At 42.9% G+C, this 12,071-nt stretch overlaps 1 protein-coding gene across 3 annotated transcripts in view; it reads left to right on the forward strand.

Annotated features, from left to right (window-relative positions):
- The window catches only part of ZBTB16 (zinc finger and BTB domain containing 16), a 411,590-nt gene that overhangs the window by 281,597 nt on the left and 117,922 nt on the right, over positions 1-12,071 (forward strand). The window lies entirely within an intron of this gene.

Raw genomic sequence — 12,071 nt, forward strand, 5'->3', positions numbered from 1 at the left:
ATGCTTTTTCTGTACTGTCTTATGCAGTTCACACAGAAGTGGTGCAGAGCACCCAGATGGACTGCTCCATGACATGGGTCATACTAGCTTTCCTCTCTGGACATGTCTGATTTTTCTGATTGCTCCTGTTGTCAACAACTTAGAGGGCTTCTGCTCTTGGACAGTCTCCCACCTCAAGGCTATGATCACTTGTTCCCTGTCTTTGCCGAAAGACCGGCTTCTAGGCACATAAGGCGTACTCCCACATTCTCCAGCTTAAAGTGCAGACTTCTGGTAATGTCCAGTCATCTCTAGGAGAATGGCTGTCATGCAGACACCAACCCTGTTTAAAGAGCAGCTGTATGAACACTGCCTTCCATGGGCAAGATAAATTTGCGACCAACTTGCGCCAACTGGGGTGTTTGGATGATACTTTTGTACACCTTTTCCTGACAAGGGATGTGGATTCACTGTCTGAGGCTTCAGAACCATTTTGGGTCTGCCCTCTTTCAAATGTCATTTCCAGGCTGCTTCTCAGACACAGCATTTGTGCAGCATGATGGCTGGTTTCAAGAAGGGGTATCCACAACATGGGCACAATTAATTATTAGATTCTGTGCCAGGCTGTCATCAGCTTTCCTGAAGCATGAACCAAGGATAATCAAAAGGGCAGTCCCTGTCTCGAAAAGTCCTCATCTTGAATAACAGAAACTAGTCCTCACACATCAAACAAATGACAGAGGTCAGACGAACTCTTCAGCAGCCCTTTGCTAACAAGACCCTCATGAATTAAAAGTTAGCTCCATCTCCACCCTCCCTCTTTTTAGCTTTTTAGTGTTTGGGTCTCTGACCACCAGTTACACAAAAGCGGGTAATACACTTCCATTGCCCATAGGAAGCTGTCTTAAGCCTCCATCTTGTCCCATGCTCAAGCCAGGGTCCTCTAAGTGGGATCTCATTGGCTCCTGTACACAGACATACACAGAGTCCTATTACCATGTATCTCCTACATGCTCACTGTACACATACATTTCACATGCACACATGATGCCATCGCAGCATTCTGGGTGTCACATAACAGAAGAACTTTACATGCGAGGAGTCAGAAGGCTCACTTCTCTTACTCACAAAGGAAAAGGACTGGTCACATCGTAGTTCAAAGAACACAGCATACTGCCACCCCTCATTTATGTGCTGCATAAAGGGCATTCACAGTAGTACAGTGCCCACTATGTTGGCACACTGGTGCACCTCTCTGGGTCACAGATTGGGTTCTGGAGTTTGCATTATCGGGGACATACCAAGGTCTCTGTGCAGACGCTATATTAGGGTGATTCCAGGGCCCCAAAAAGTCAGCATACCCGTTCCACATGCAGACAGGCATCCAGGGAAGGGGTGCATGCCCGTTCACCATGCATGGACGCTTCAGCGTCACGTTATGTTTTAAGATTTCATGTTTTGATTTGCATCTTAATAGTGGAATGATGTTAGTCTTCCCACCGCATGGGGAAGGTTTGTGTTTGTTCCAGGTTTTCTTTTTTAAGTCACTACACTTTTTTGATTGCTGACTTGCCTTTTGATGTTAAAAACACATCTCACAATATTAAACTAGTCGTAAAAAGATCTGTACTGATCTCAATGCGAGACTTGTAAGAAACTAGAGGGTTTGATAAATTGGATCTGACATTTTTTGGGTGTCCACATCACATTATTCCGTTTCATCCAATCACTTTTTTCAGACATTGGGAGACGCAAATTCGTCCTTTCTTTGCATTGTTTCCCTATACATAGCTTCTGCTTGCCTCCTTCTCCTACCTGTCACACCCCTTATCCCCCCCCTTTCCGGCTAGAAGTTTACAGTACCAGTGGGTGCAGGTAGGGGTGGTGGAGAAGGGCAGAGGGAAGAAGTCGCCAGATTATAGAATAGGTTCTATTTATTAATTTTATTTTACCTACTCCGTCATCTGTCGGCCTCCTCCCATCCCACCCGCCTCACCGCGCTTACCTGAGTCGGCCGCCTCTTAAAGTTTACTGTCCTTCTCAACCACTCCTATTTGCCCTTCTCTCCACTGTAGTTAATGCCCTGCTTGTTGTGGCCCGGTCCCTATCACTACCGCTTTCTACTCATGCCGTCCTGCGCACCTTCTCCATGTACTATTTTGGCATCTAGTCTACAGCCTATCCCAGTGGCAGTGGACTTAGGAGTGTGGCTGGATGAATTCACGACGCTTGCATCATAGCTTGTGAACACTGGATTGGTGTCTCGGCCATTAGTAGCCAGCGGATAGCCAGGATAACCAAACGCAGTTACTCCACATACAAATTCTAGTGCATTCAAGTGAGCTTTTTCTTTGGTTTAATTATACGTTCGGCACACACCTAGATTTCACTAGAATGAATGATTTTGAGCTGTTCCACGTCCTAGTTATTAGGAAAGGGTCATTCAAATGACTTGGTTTGAATTTGTAACCCATCGACTTTGTTTTCTGACCCGACACTGAGAACGCTCTTCACTCCCACCGTTAATGGACCATCACCTGCCCCTATGTGTATTTCGTTCAGTCTTTTCTTGAGCCTAGTTGGTGATACTAGATCCCTTTGTGGCTAGTCAAGGGTGTTGGATGGCAGGTAAGGCTAGCAAGTTGGGTTGTGGCAGTGGCATGGCGGCATCTTTTTATCCTTTACTTTTTTTATAAGACTTCTTCAGGTTGAAGTCCTGCTTTGATTCATGCTAACAGTTGTGCTAACACACCTGAAAACCTTGTAGGAATAAAACCCAGGACCGGAAAAGGAGTGTTAAAGTGAAGCAATCTGCTCTTCTACAAGCAAATATCGGAAAATACGTTTGTAAGGAGGAACACGAGGAACCTGAATTCCTGAAACTATTTAATGATCTAAGACTGCCAGAGGAGAGAGAGAATATTAGTTGAGCACTTTAGATTTTGCACAATTCAAACACAGACATCCTAGCAACCCCTGAGAATGGAAAAATAATCAATACTCTCTTTCGAACATCCGTAAGGGAGGCTATCGCGTGAGTAGCAATATTGAGAAAGAATTCCTTAAATATTGGTTGTTGAGCCTCAGCCTCGTTGGCCTTTAATTAACTTATGATCTCTTTTGCCATCTATTAATTGTTTACCATTGTACACCTTTATTACAATAAATGTGGATTTTTCTGGGGGCAGTTCCCGCTTGTATATTTTCCCCGGGTGCTATGGGTTCTGCTGTCTGTGCCCGAAGCAGAGGCCAGCTACATGTTGAACCCTTTGCCAATCGGGGGATTGTGGACCGTTCCTCATTCCAGGATAAATTGTATTTTTGAATGAACATTTTAAGTTGTCATTTAGTGCAACGTTTATCAAGGTTTCTTGATGCTTTCTGCGAATCCTCGCTGGTAAAGGAGAAAGGAAGTTAAACATACACATAAATGGTGCAGCATAAAAACAATGCAAAGAACGTAAGAATCAGAGGAGCAGTTAAACTAGAGAAGTCTTACGTTTCTAATGAGATATTGTTGTGATGGAGGAAGATCATAGATCTAGAGGGGGGCAGTTTTAGTCCTATGCTGCGGCATCAGAGAAGGGTCTATTCCCCAATGTCTATGATGTATTTCTTTGGAAGATCCCAAAAATATCAGTCCCAGGAGTGTATCTTGCAACGGAGGAGGGGGTATAAGATTTTGCTGTCAGAAATGCAGGGCAAGAAGACTGAACTAAGCTATGAACTAAGACCAGGACTTGAAAATGATTCTCTGTCTCAGACGTACCAATGTGAAGGTCTTCTTATCTAGGAGATGAGATCTTGGTAACTCACTCCTATTCGAAACTGGGCAGTGGCATTCCGGGTCACCTGGGGCACTTAAAGCAGTTTATCCAGTAAGCCAGGCTACATGGCATTACCATAGCCAAGCTGACTTTAAATAAATACCATCATATCTGTGGTATGAAGACCTGAATCTGTGTGCTTTAGAATATATTTCAAGTGTTTGATCCACCAAAAGCAACTGCTGGTGATTGTAGTGACTTACGTTTCTAAGGAAAAATCCGATTCCACAAGGATTCTGAGACTGTGTACCACCTGGACCATAGACCGGGCACAACGCATGGATTCTGGACAGAGAGGAGGTGGCCATTTGTTAATGTCATTCTTTGTAATCAGCAACTTGTTTTTGTTTTGGATTAAGGTTTTAATTTTTTTTGTTTTTAACTCCATGATTTGTATAAAAGAAAAGCACCAAGGGAAGAAGTTAGTCACTGTTCATTGCTGAAGAAGAGAATGTACTTGTTTCCACCATCTGAGTATCGGCCTATGAATAGAACTGATCTCCCATTAACCTCTTCACTGCGGCGCAAATTCCGCCGCAGTGCTGGGACATTCCATTCGGGGGCATGGCTCGTACAGCCCCCGGCCGCCGTGTGCACACGCCCACGGTGACTCATGATGGCCGCGGGCCTTCATGAGCACGGAAGAGGTTAAATGGAGCATATGTGCCAAAGGAAGCATACATTTATTAAAGAGAAGAGTTGAGAGCACTGTAAGATTGAGGACTATTTCCCTTATACCAACACAAAGGACTAGAAGATCAGTGTTGTCATAAAATGGCAAAAAGGAGCAATTGTGAAGAAATTTCCAGAAATAACCTGTTAGAAATATTTACAGGCCATGATCTAAGATGGGCTTTGACAATGTTGGTTTCTTCATATGTGTTAAGGATACAAGAGTACACCACCATTTTGTTTTGGTGGAGAAATATTGTTAGCATATAAGCCAACAGGTACTTGAGAAATGTGCAGCCATGTGTTGCGGAAGGTCTTTTGTGAGGAGAGTGGAGCTAGCGGGGAGACGAGGGATTATCCGCACCCGGCGTGAAAAGCCCTTACTGAGCTTTGCGCTCACCGCAGCTGGGTGTGCAGCAGATGACTTTGTGTACGTTTGTGATTTTCTTTTGTGTATTTGTGAAAAGCGCTGTCCTTCCCCCACTCATCCATTCAAGGCGGTAATGCCTGGCCCCGCCAGTGATGTCATCACAATGCCTCCCTGCGCCTGGCCATGTGGGCCCTGCACACTTGAGTTGTTCTGAATGGAATCTTGACATCACAGTGTTGGGCAGGCGTGCACATCTCGTGCACAGCAAACAGGCAGACTGTCTTATTGATTAACAGATGAGGCCTCTCTTATCGATCAAAGCTCGGAGAGAAAATTTATCACTTTTAATTTCACTGCTGCCAAATATTTCTGCCTCCGAGCCAGCAGTTACCGAGACAATTTAAGGCTGAAAGAGCCTTTTTTTAATTACTATAAGATACCTGGTGGGGTGAAATCTCGTTTCAATTCCTTATAACCTCTACCGAAAGCGCCATGTTAAGCCACTGATCTGCAGGGCAGGGGCCTTTTCCTTAACCATATGGACGAAATGTGACACTAAATTCCTCGTAGTACTTTTTGTTTCACGGTCCCTAGAGAATTATATATTTTTTTCGTTTTTCAGAAAAAAAAATTAATTAAAAAAAAATGCAGAAATGTTGCTGTCCGTTAAATTGAGATATTACATTATGAAATATTTGCAGTCGATAAAACAATGAATAATTATCCTAATTACCTCAGGATAAATGCCATTCTAGTATTGTCGTTTCTTGAGTCTGATTAAAGCACATACAAAACGCACCATTTATTTTTGCTTGTCTGGCAAAACGTATTTTTATTTTACGTATGCGGAACAAATTATGGCAGTGTTGCAATGTTTGTGAGCTGTTTGGAAGTGTTCATATAATGTGTGGATTTTAGCCTCTAGAAGCAACCTCAGTAAATTACTTCCTGCAAATTTCCACCTGCACTTGTGCTTGGTTAGTAAATATGGATCTGCCCTTAGTTGCAACCATCTCTCATTTGTTTAAAGGGTGTCTCTTTAACTGAGAGTTGTGTTACACTTTGGATAGGAGTGATCGAGGGATTTAATCTTGTAGTGGTATGATCTCTAGGTCGCGAACCACCCACTGATTGTTTAAGTTCCACCTTGAAATGTGCAGTACTTCGCTGGGCATGGAATGCCCCTTGGTAGCAGTCGTGCGCATTAAACATCTTGTTCTGCAGCAGTCGGGCGCCTAAATTTGCCCCATCCACGGCCAATAAGAATTGTGAATAAATGAACAATAGATACTGCCAATATTTTATTTTCTTATTCTGTTGGGTTGTGGGGTGATAGTTTTTATTCTTGCCTACCAGAGGTGAACTTTCCTGTTGTCAATTAGTTTTCCTCTAGGTCGTTTTCGTATCTGAATATTAATGGCGGATGAGGTGTCTGTAGTGTGTCCTTCTTTTGCTACATCAAATAATTCCTCCCTGTTGAACTGCTGCTTTTGTTTGGCAGATGGATTAGATGCACCACACCACACCAAAGTAATGATAAACATGGTGTCTGCCCCAAGGACTTCTCTTATATATGATCTGTCTGATATGTATGCTCTGTCCCAAGGGAGACCAGTATATGGGCTCTGTTGTAACGAAGTTCCAGGCTTGGGCTCCCTCTGTCCCACAGCAAGACTGGGCATGTGCTGTGTCGCAGGCATGTGCTATGCCCCGTGGGGTGCCACGTGTTGGGCCCATCCTAAGGGAGTTCCAGGCATGGGCCGCTTCCATGGAAGTCCTAGACATGGGTCCCATCCCTTTGTACAAAAGGAGTCCAAAACACTAGTCATGAACCCATGAGGTTCCATGCATTGTCAAACAAATGAGCCACTTACCAAATTAGTCAAATATTTGCAACCTACCCTCAATTGCTGTTCTATTTTTTTAGCCCTACGATTTAGAATTACACTGTTTCAAGCACCTTTAGGCTCCTTGACGCAAGCTTGCCAGAAGCATTTATGTGGCCTGACAAAGACTACTTGAACAAAATAGTGGGAAAGTGAGCATTTTAAAGCATATTTGGGTCTCTTGAAATCAGAGCCTGCACAGAACTTATGAGCTTTAGAAATCTCCTCAAGACATGGCTGTTTAGACCGGCATATGAGAAAAATCCCAGGACTCAGCACTCCTTAGAGCAGCGCCATGAAACCAATCTGGTGTCCGTGCACTTTATACGCAATATTTAACATTCCATAACATTAACATTGGGTAGCTACATGGGTTGAAAATGGATAGGATTTTACAGCAGACTTACTGGCTGTCCCTCTCTGATGTCGAAGACTAGCCTGGCTGCCTCCACACTAACTTGACATGCACTATTAGGGCATGCCTTTCTCTTCTCCATGAAGATTTTGTCAAGGCAAATGTGAAGGACACCTCAAACCTTCCTGAGTCCTAACAAGGCGGCCTATCAGCCATCTTGGAACAATACGGCATGCACTGAAAATCTACTCAGTCCACCTACCCACCAGGAGCCTTCATCAAAACCATTCAAAGAACTGTGAAGAGGATGAAACGTAGCACAGTGCACATAACAACTAGAAATGAATTACAAGTTCTTTGTAAAATATAAGTGCAAACCGTGCATCCATCCAACATAGAGCCAGTATCCACGTTCATGCTCAACACGACCTGGTGATAATTTTGCAATGGAGTAGCGGAAGCAGATCTCACGGCAGAATCACTATTAGTTTGGGAACTATCTTTCCAGGAAGATGTACTTGAGACAACTCATTGTTGGACTGCGCTGAGCCACAGGTTTCTTTAAGTACTGGGAATGCGCCAGTGGGAAGACACCAGAGTTGGAGGTGGGATGTTAGTGCTCTCTAAGATATTTCCAAAATCTGCCAGTGGTGCTATACTAGGCCACGAGGCAAGGATAGAGACACATTGAGCAAGCCTTCTGGATGTCTCGGTCCTGCGATACAAGGGCTTACTGCTAATCAGGGTGGCGACAGACCTTGATCTTCGCAGTATTGTGTACAAATGCATCTGAACAGCTAAGATGGAGGTACTTTGTAACAACTATTCTAACCCTGCTAATACTTGGAAATCAGATACACGGTGGGAACGGAGCTGTAGTAGTAACTTAGTGCAGGCAGCACTCCTGATTGCGGCAAATATTACATACAACTGAGAATACTTTAGCTTTCTCACTTCTAAAGGATCCTCCCCGTCAAAGGAAGTTAACAAGAAAACTCTACTTTACTGATTTGTTTCCAAAATTGCCCACATAGTTGTTCTCAAATGTTGGCATGAAAGTCAATAATACAAGTCTGGATCGAGCTGTATTATGAAAGCTGGGATATCAGACCGCCGTGCATTATAAATATGGTTCTGCTAATTTATAAATATGCTTGTACAGTGTAAGTGAACAATTCTGGCTTCATCTCACAAGAGATGTATTGTAATGTGGTGCATCTATTATTATGACGTTGTAAAGTACTCTGTGGGATAAAACCCTTTAGCACATGATCTACTGTGCTTAACCAATGCCTAATAGACGATCTAATCACCTTCCCAATTTCACCAAAATATGCCCATGACCTCTCACGCCTCCTTCTCCTACCAAACTCACCACTTGGTCTAGAGGCTGGCATGCTGACTAAGATGATCTGTGTGGTAGGTTGAGTGGTACAAGAAAGGCCCGGGTTGAAGGCAGGGATGTCAACCGAAGAAGGCTCACATCCACTAACTGGACTAGTCCTAGGTGACCGAGGGCGCTCTACTTCTTGCCCTACGGTGTGGCCTTCAGGATTCAGATGCAAAAGGAAGGGACAGTGGAAAAGCTAAACTATGGCCCACCTTGTAGTGAGGTCCATGCCAGGGTTTGCCATCCCCTTATGGTGGACCTGCGTCCTGCCTGTCTGTATTTTCTTTTTATGTATTTGCAGTCAGCAGGGGGCTGCTGAAAGCACAGGGTACAGGGGAAGCCACTCCTGCCGCCCCTCCCCCACTGTGCTAGCATAAGAAACACGTTCAAAAGGGGCTGTGGCCTTGTTAGCCCTTTACCAATAATGCCCCAGCCATTGTGCTTCGAATGATACAGAAATAGAGGTCCTACGCAAACTGTGCCTTTCTGGGTCAATGGCGGCAGACTGCATTGCTACTGTCCCCGCCCGCCTTGTAGAGGTGGTACAATGTTGGCAAGATGCTAATATGTAGGTTCCAACCCGGAGTGACCCAGATCTCAAGTTGATTGATCTGTTTTTGTCACAATCATATGTTTCAACGTGTGAGGCTGCCAGGCCTATCATCCACGTTCCGAGAAGGAGCTTAAATTTGAATCCCTGGAATCTCCCTGGGACTGGCATGCTTGCCAGTACCACATAATTGGCCGTCCTCTCGTTTCTATCTTTGGACATGGTACAGTATTTGCAAAGTGGCCGATAAGGGAGGTGCTAAGCCTTGACTGTGAGTTCATCTCCCAGTGAGCTTGTTTGAGCACACCTTGTCCACTTCATTGCCATGAGCAAGACACTTGGCTCGACAGGCACATTTCAGCTGCTCCCACGTGGGCAGTGCCATTTGAACAAACTCTTATCCCAGCATTCAGCCAAGTCATCCACATGGAAGTATCCTGGGCTGGCTGAATCTATTTATGGCTTTTAGTATCACTGACAACACTCTTGGCTGCCCGATGTTTACAAATCCCCTTGTGTGGCTACCACATACATTATTACTTATATCACTCTATGAATCATCTGGGTGTCTGGTATTCAAAGCCCAATCATCTTAATATTCCATTAACATCTCCCAATCCCCATTCCACGTAATATAATGAATACTGTGTGCATACTAAGTAGAGAGCATGTCTGAATTTGCTTCATATGAAAACAAAGTCTTCTGAATAATTCACTTTAACATCCACAAATCTTAGGGGTGGAGACTAACCTTGGATAGAGGACCGAGTGCCTTTGCAGAATATTGTCAAAAGGGTTTTAGTTGAAAGAAGAACTGTTGCAATACATCTAAAATAATCGCCATATGAGGTTTGGGACATTATCACACTGAATCATAATTCTTAAGGACATCCTATAAATTAACACAGAAAAAGAAGAATTGGGCATAGGCCCTGCACAATGTATGTTGTGGCTTACTTTAAAATGTGTTAGTTGAGAAATTCGAGGCAACTCTTCTTTCAATAAATTTCCATATCGATAGACTGTTAATATATAAACACATACAAAATGTCAAAGCTTTATTGCCAGGTGACAGGAATATCTTTTCTAGAGGAAGGTAACTACACTGGATGATAAAAATGAAAGGTTTCCTTCTGTGGACGCTTTTGAGTTGTTTACAAGCTAAAATATTCCAATTCATTCATATTTATCATTCTCCACAGTTTGGGAGGACATATTTGTACGTTATGTCAGACTCCATAACGTGCCAAATTTAGTGTCCTAGATAAAGATGGAAGTGTTCCATTGCAACCTAATATCCATGAACAGAGCGCATCCATTTTCTAAGATGTTAAAATTAAATGTAGTCTAGGGGCTATGTGACTGGCTTTTAACACACATCTGGATTTTCTAAACTGGTCTTGGGCACTAAACTCAAAGGTTTTCCTTGGAGGTAGAGTAGCACTATAATAAATACCTAAAATGAAATTAGGGGGAACAACTGATGATCCTATCGGAACTGTAAATAAATAAAGATAATGGTTATTTTATCAAGCCATTTCACTATTGAATTTGTGAATATTTTATCGAATAATGTAAATCATTTACAGTCTTTGGTTCCATATTTGTCTTTGTCTGGCTATGCCTGGACTCTACCATGCAGGACAGTGTTTTTGCAATATACATGTTGGCATTGTTTCTTATTTACGATTGTTTTTTGGGAGAAGAAAAAAGTGAATTGCATGATTAGAAAAGAAATGTCATTCTGAAAGAAAGCCACTTCCTGCTTGGCAGACTGATGATCCTTTTAAAACCGAGCAGATGTGATCCCATACTTTTTGCTGAAAATTGCATTTAATGTAGATTTATATTTTCATGGACAAGATGGCATGATCCACGGTATCGCCACTGAAAAGTGGTTTACAGTTTTTCATTGGACGCGAGTGCTTTCCATAAAGATCCGCGATGCCTTCCTATTTTATTATTGAAATTCCAGTTTTCTATTTCGTTTTCTTTCCCCATATGTCAGCTATGACTTTCCTCCCAGACCAGCCCCAAGACACTCTGGAATTACATTAATGGGATCACAGAATAGAAAACTTATCCTGAGACATATATTAGATAACAAGTTACTTGGTGAACCGAAGTATTCAAAGCAGTTTGTTACCAGGCGGTAAATCATGTTGTAGCCAGAGTATTAAATAATACCCCAGGAACCCCCCCTACAGCACATTCTGTGAGAAGCAAGGCTTAAACCCCAGTTCTTGGTGTACGCAAGTATGAACTGTTGGCTTATTATGGTATCCACTCCCTTCTTATGTCCACTGATGACCTTTGTGGGGCTACCTATTCACAGGGGCGGTTTCTTTGCGCAGGCCTATCAGTTGCTTTCCTATGGGTACTGGGTCAAAAGTTTGAATAAAATGCAGCAAAAACAATTCTGAAAAGTTTTTAACAAAATAAGCAATCCAAAAAAGTTTGAAATTGTTAGATGACATTCCTACTATCGATTTTTAATACGATTTTCTTCTGCCGGAAAGGGTGGGAACGATTAGGTTTCGATTTAGGAATGAGTTAGATAAAGGGTTTTTTTGCTGGGGGAAGAGACAATTTTTCTGGGTATGAGGAAAGGTTACAGACATGGTTATGTCAAACGGTAAATCCTTGGGTTTGAGTTAGAAGCACGAAGAGGGTGACAGTGATAGATTTGGGTTAGGACAGTTCTTGCTTTAATATTAATGTTAAGTGGTGGAAAGTAGGGTTAGGGTACCTTGCAGCATAGTGAGTACCTTTAAAAACATGTTCTTTTTTTAGAAATGCCAAAAGATTTCAACATATTTCCTTAAACGTGATTGCTGTATAGCACTTTAAACTTCAAACCCTGCTTCTCACTTTAAGATCTGAACTTTTGCTTTGTCTGAGTTCACGTTTAGAATGTTTAGCCTAGACTTGGTTGTGCCGCCACCTGCTGGAGAGCACTTGCGATCCGGTTGAACAGGACCATACCAGCTGGGTCCCAAAACTAAAAGGGTACAAAACATGTACTTTGCGTAGGGTGCCAAC

This window comes from Lissotriton helveticus, chromosome 3_1 (genome assembly GCF_964261635.1).
Source record: "Lissotriton helveticus chromosome 3_1, aLisHel1.1, whole genome shotgun sequence".
In the NCBI taxonomy this organism is placed as follows: domain Eukaryota; kingdom Metazoa; phylum Chordata; class Amphibia; order Caudata; family Salamandridae; genus Lissotriton; species Lissotriton helveticus.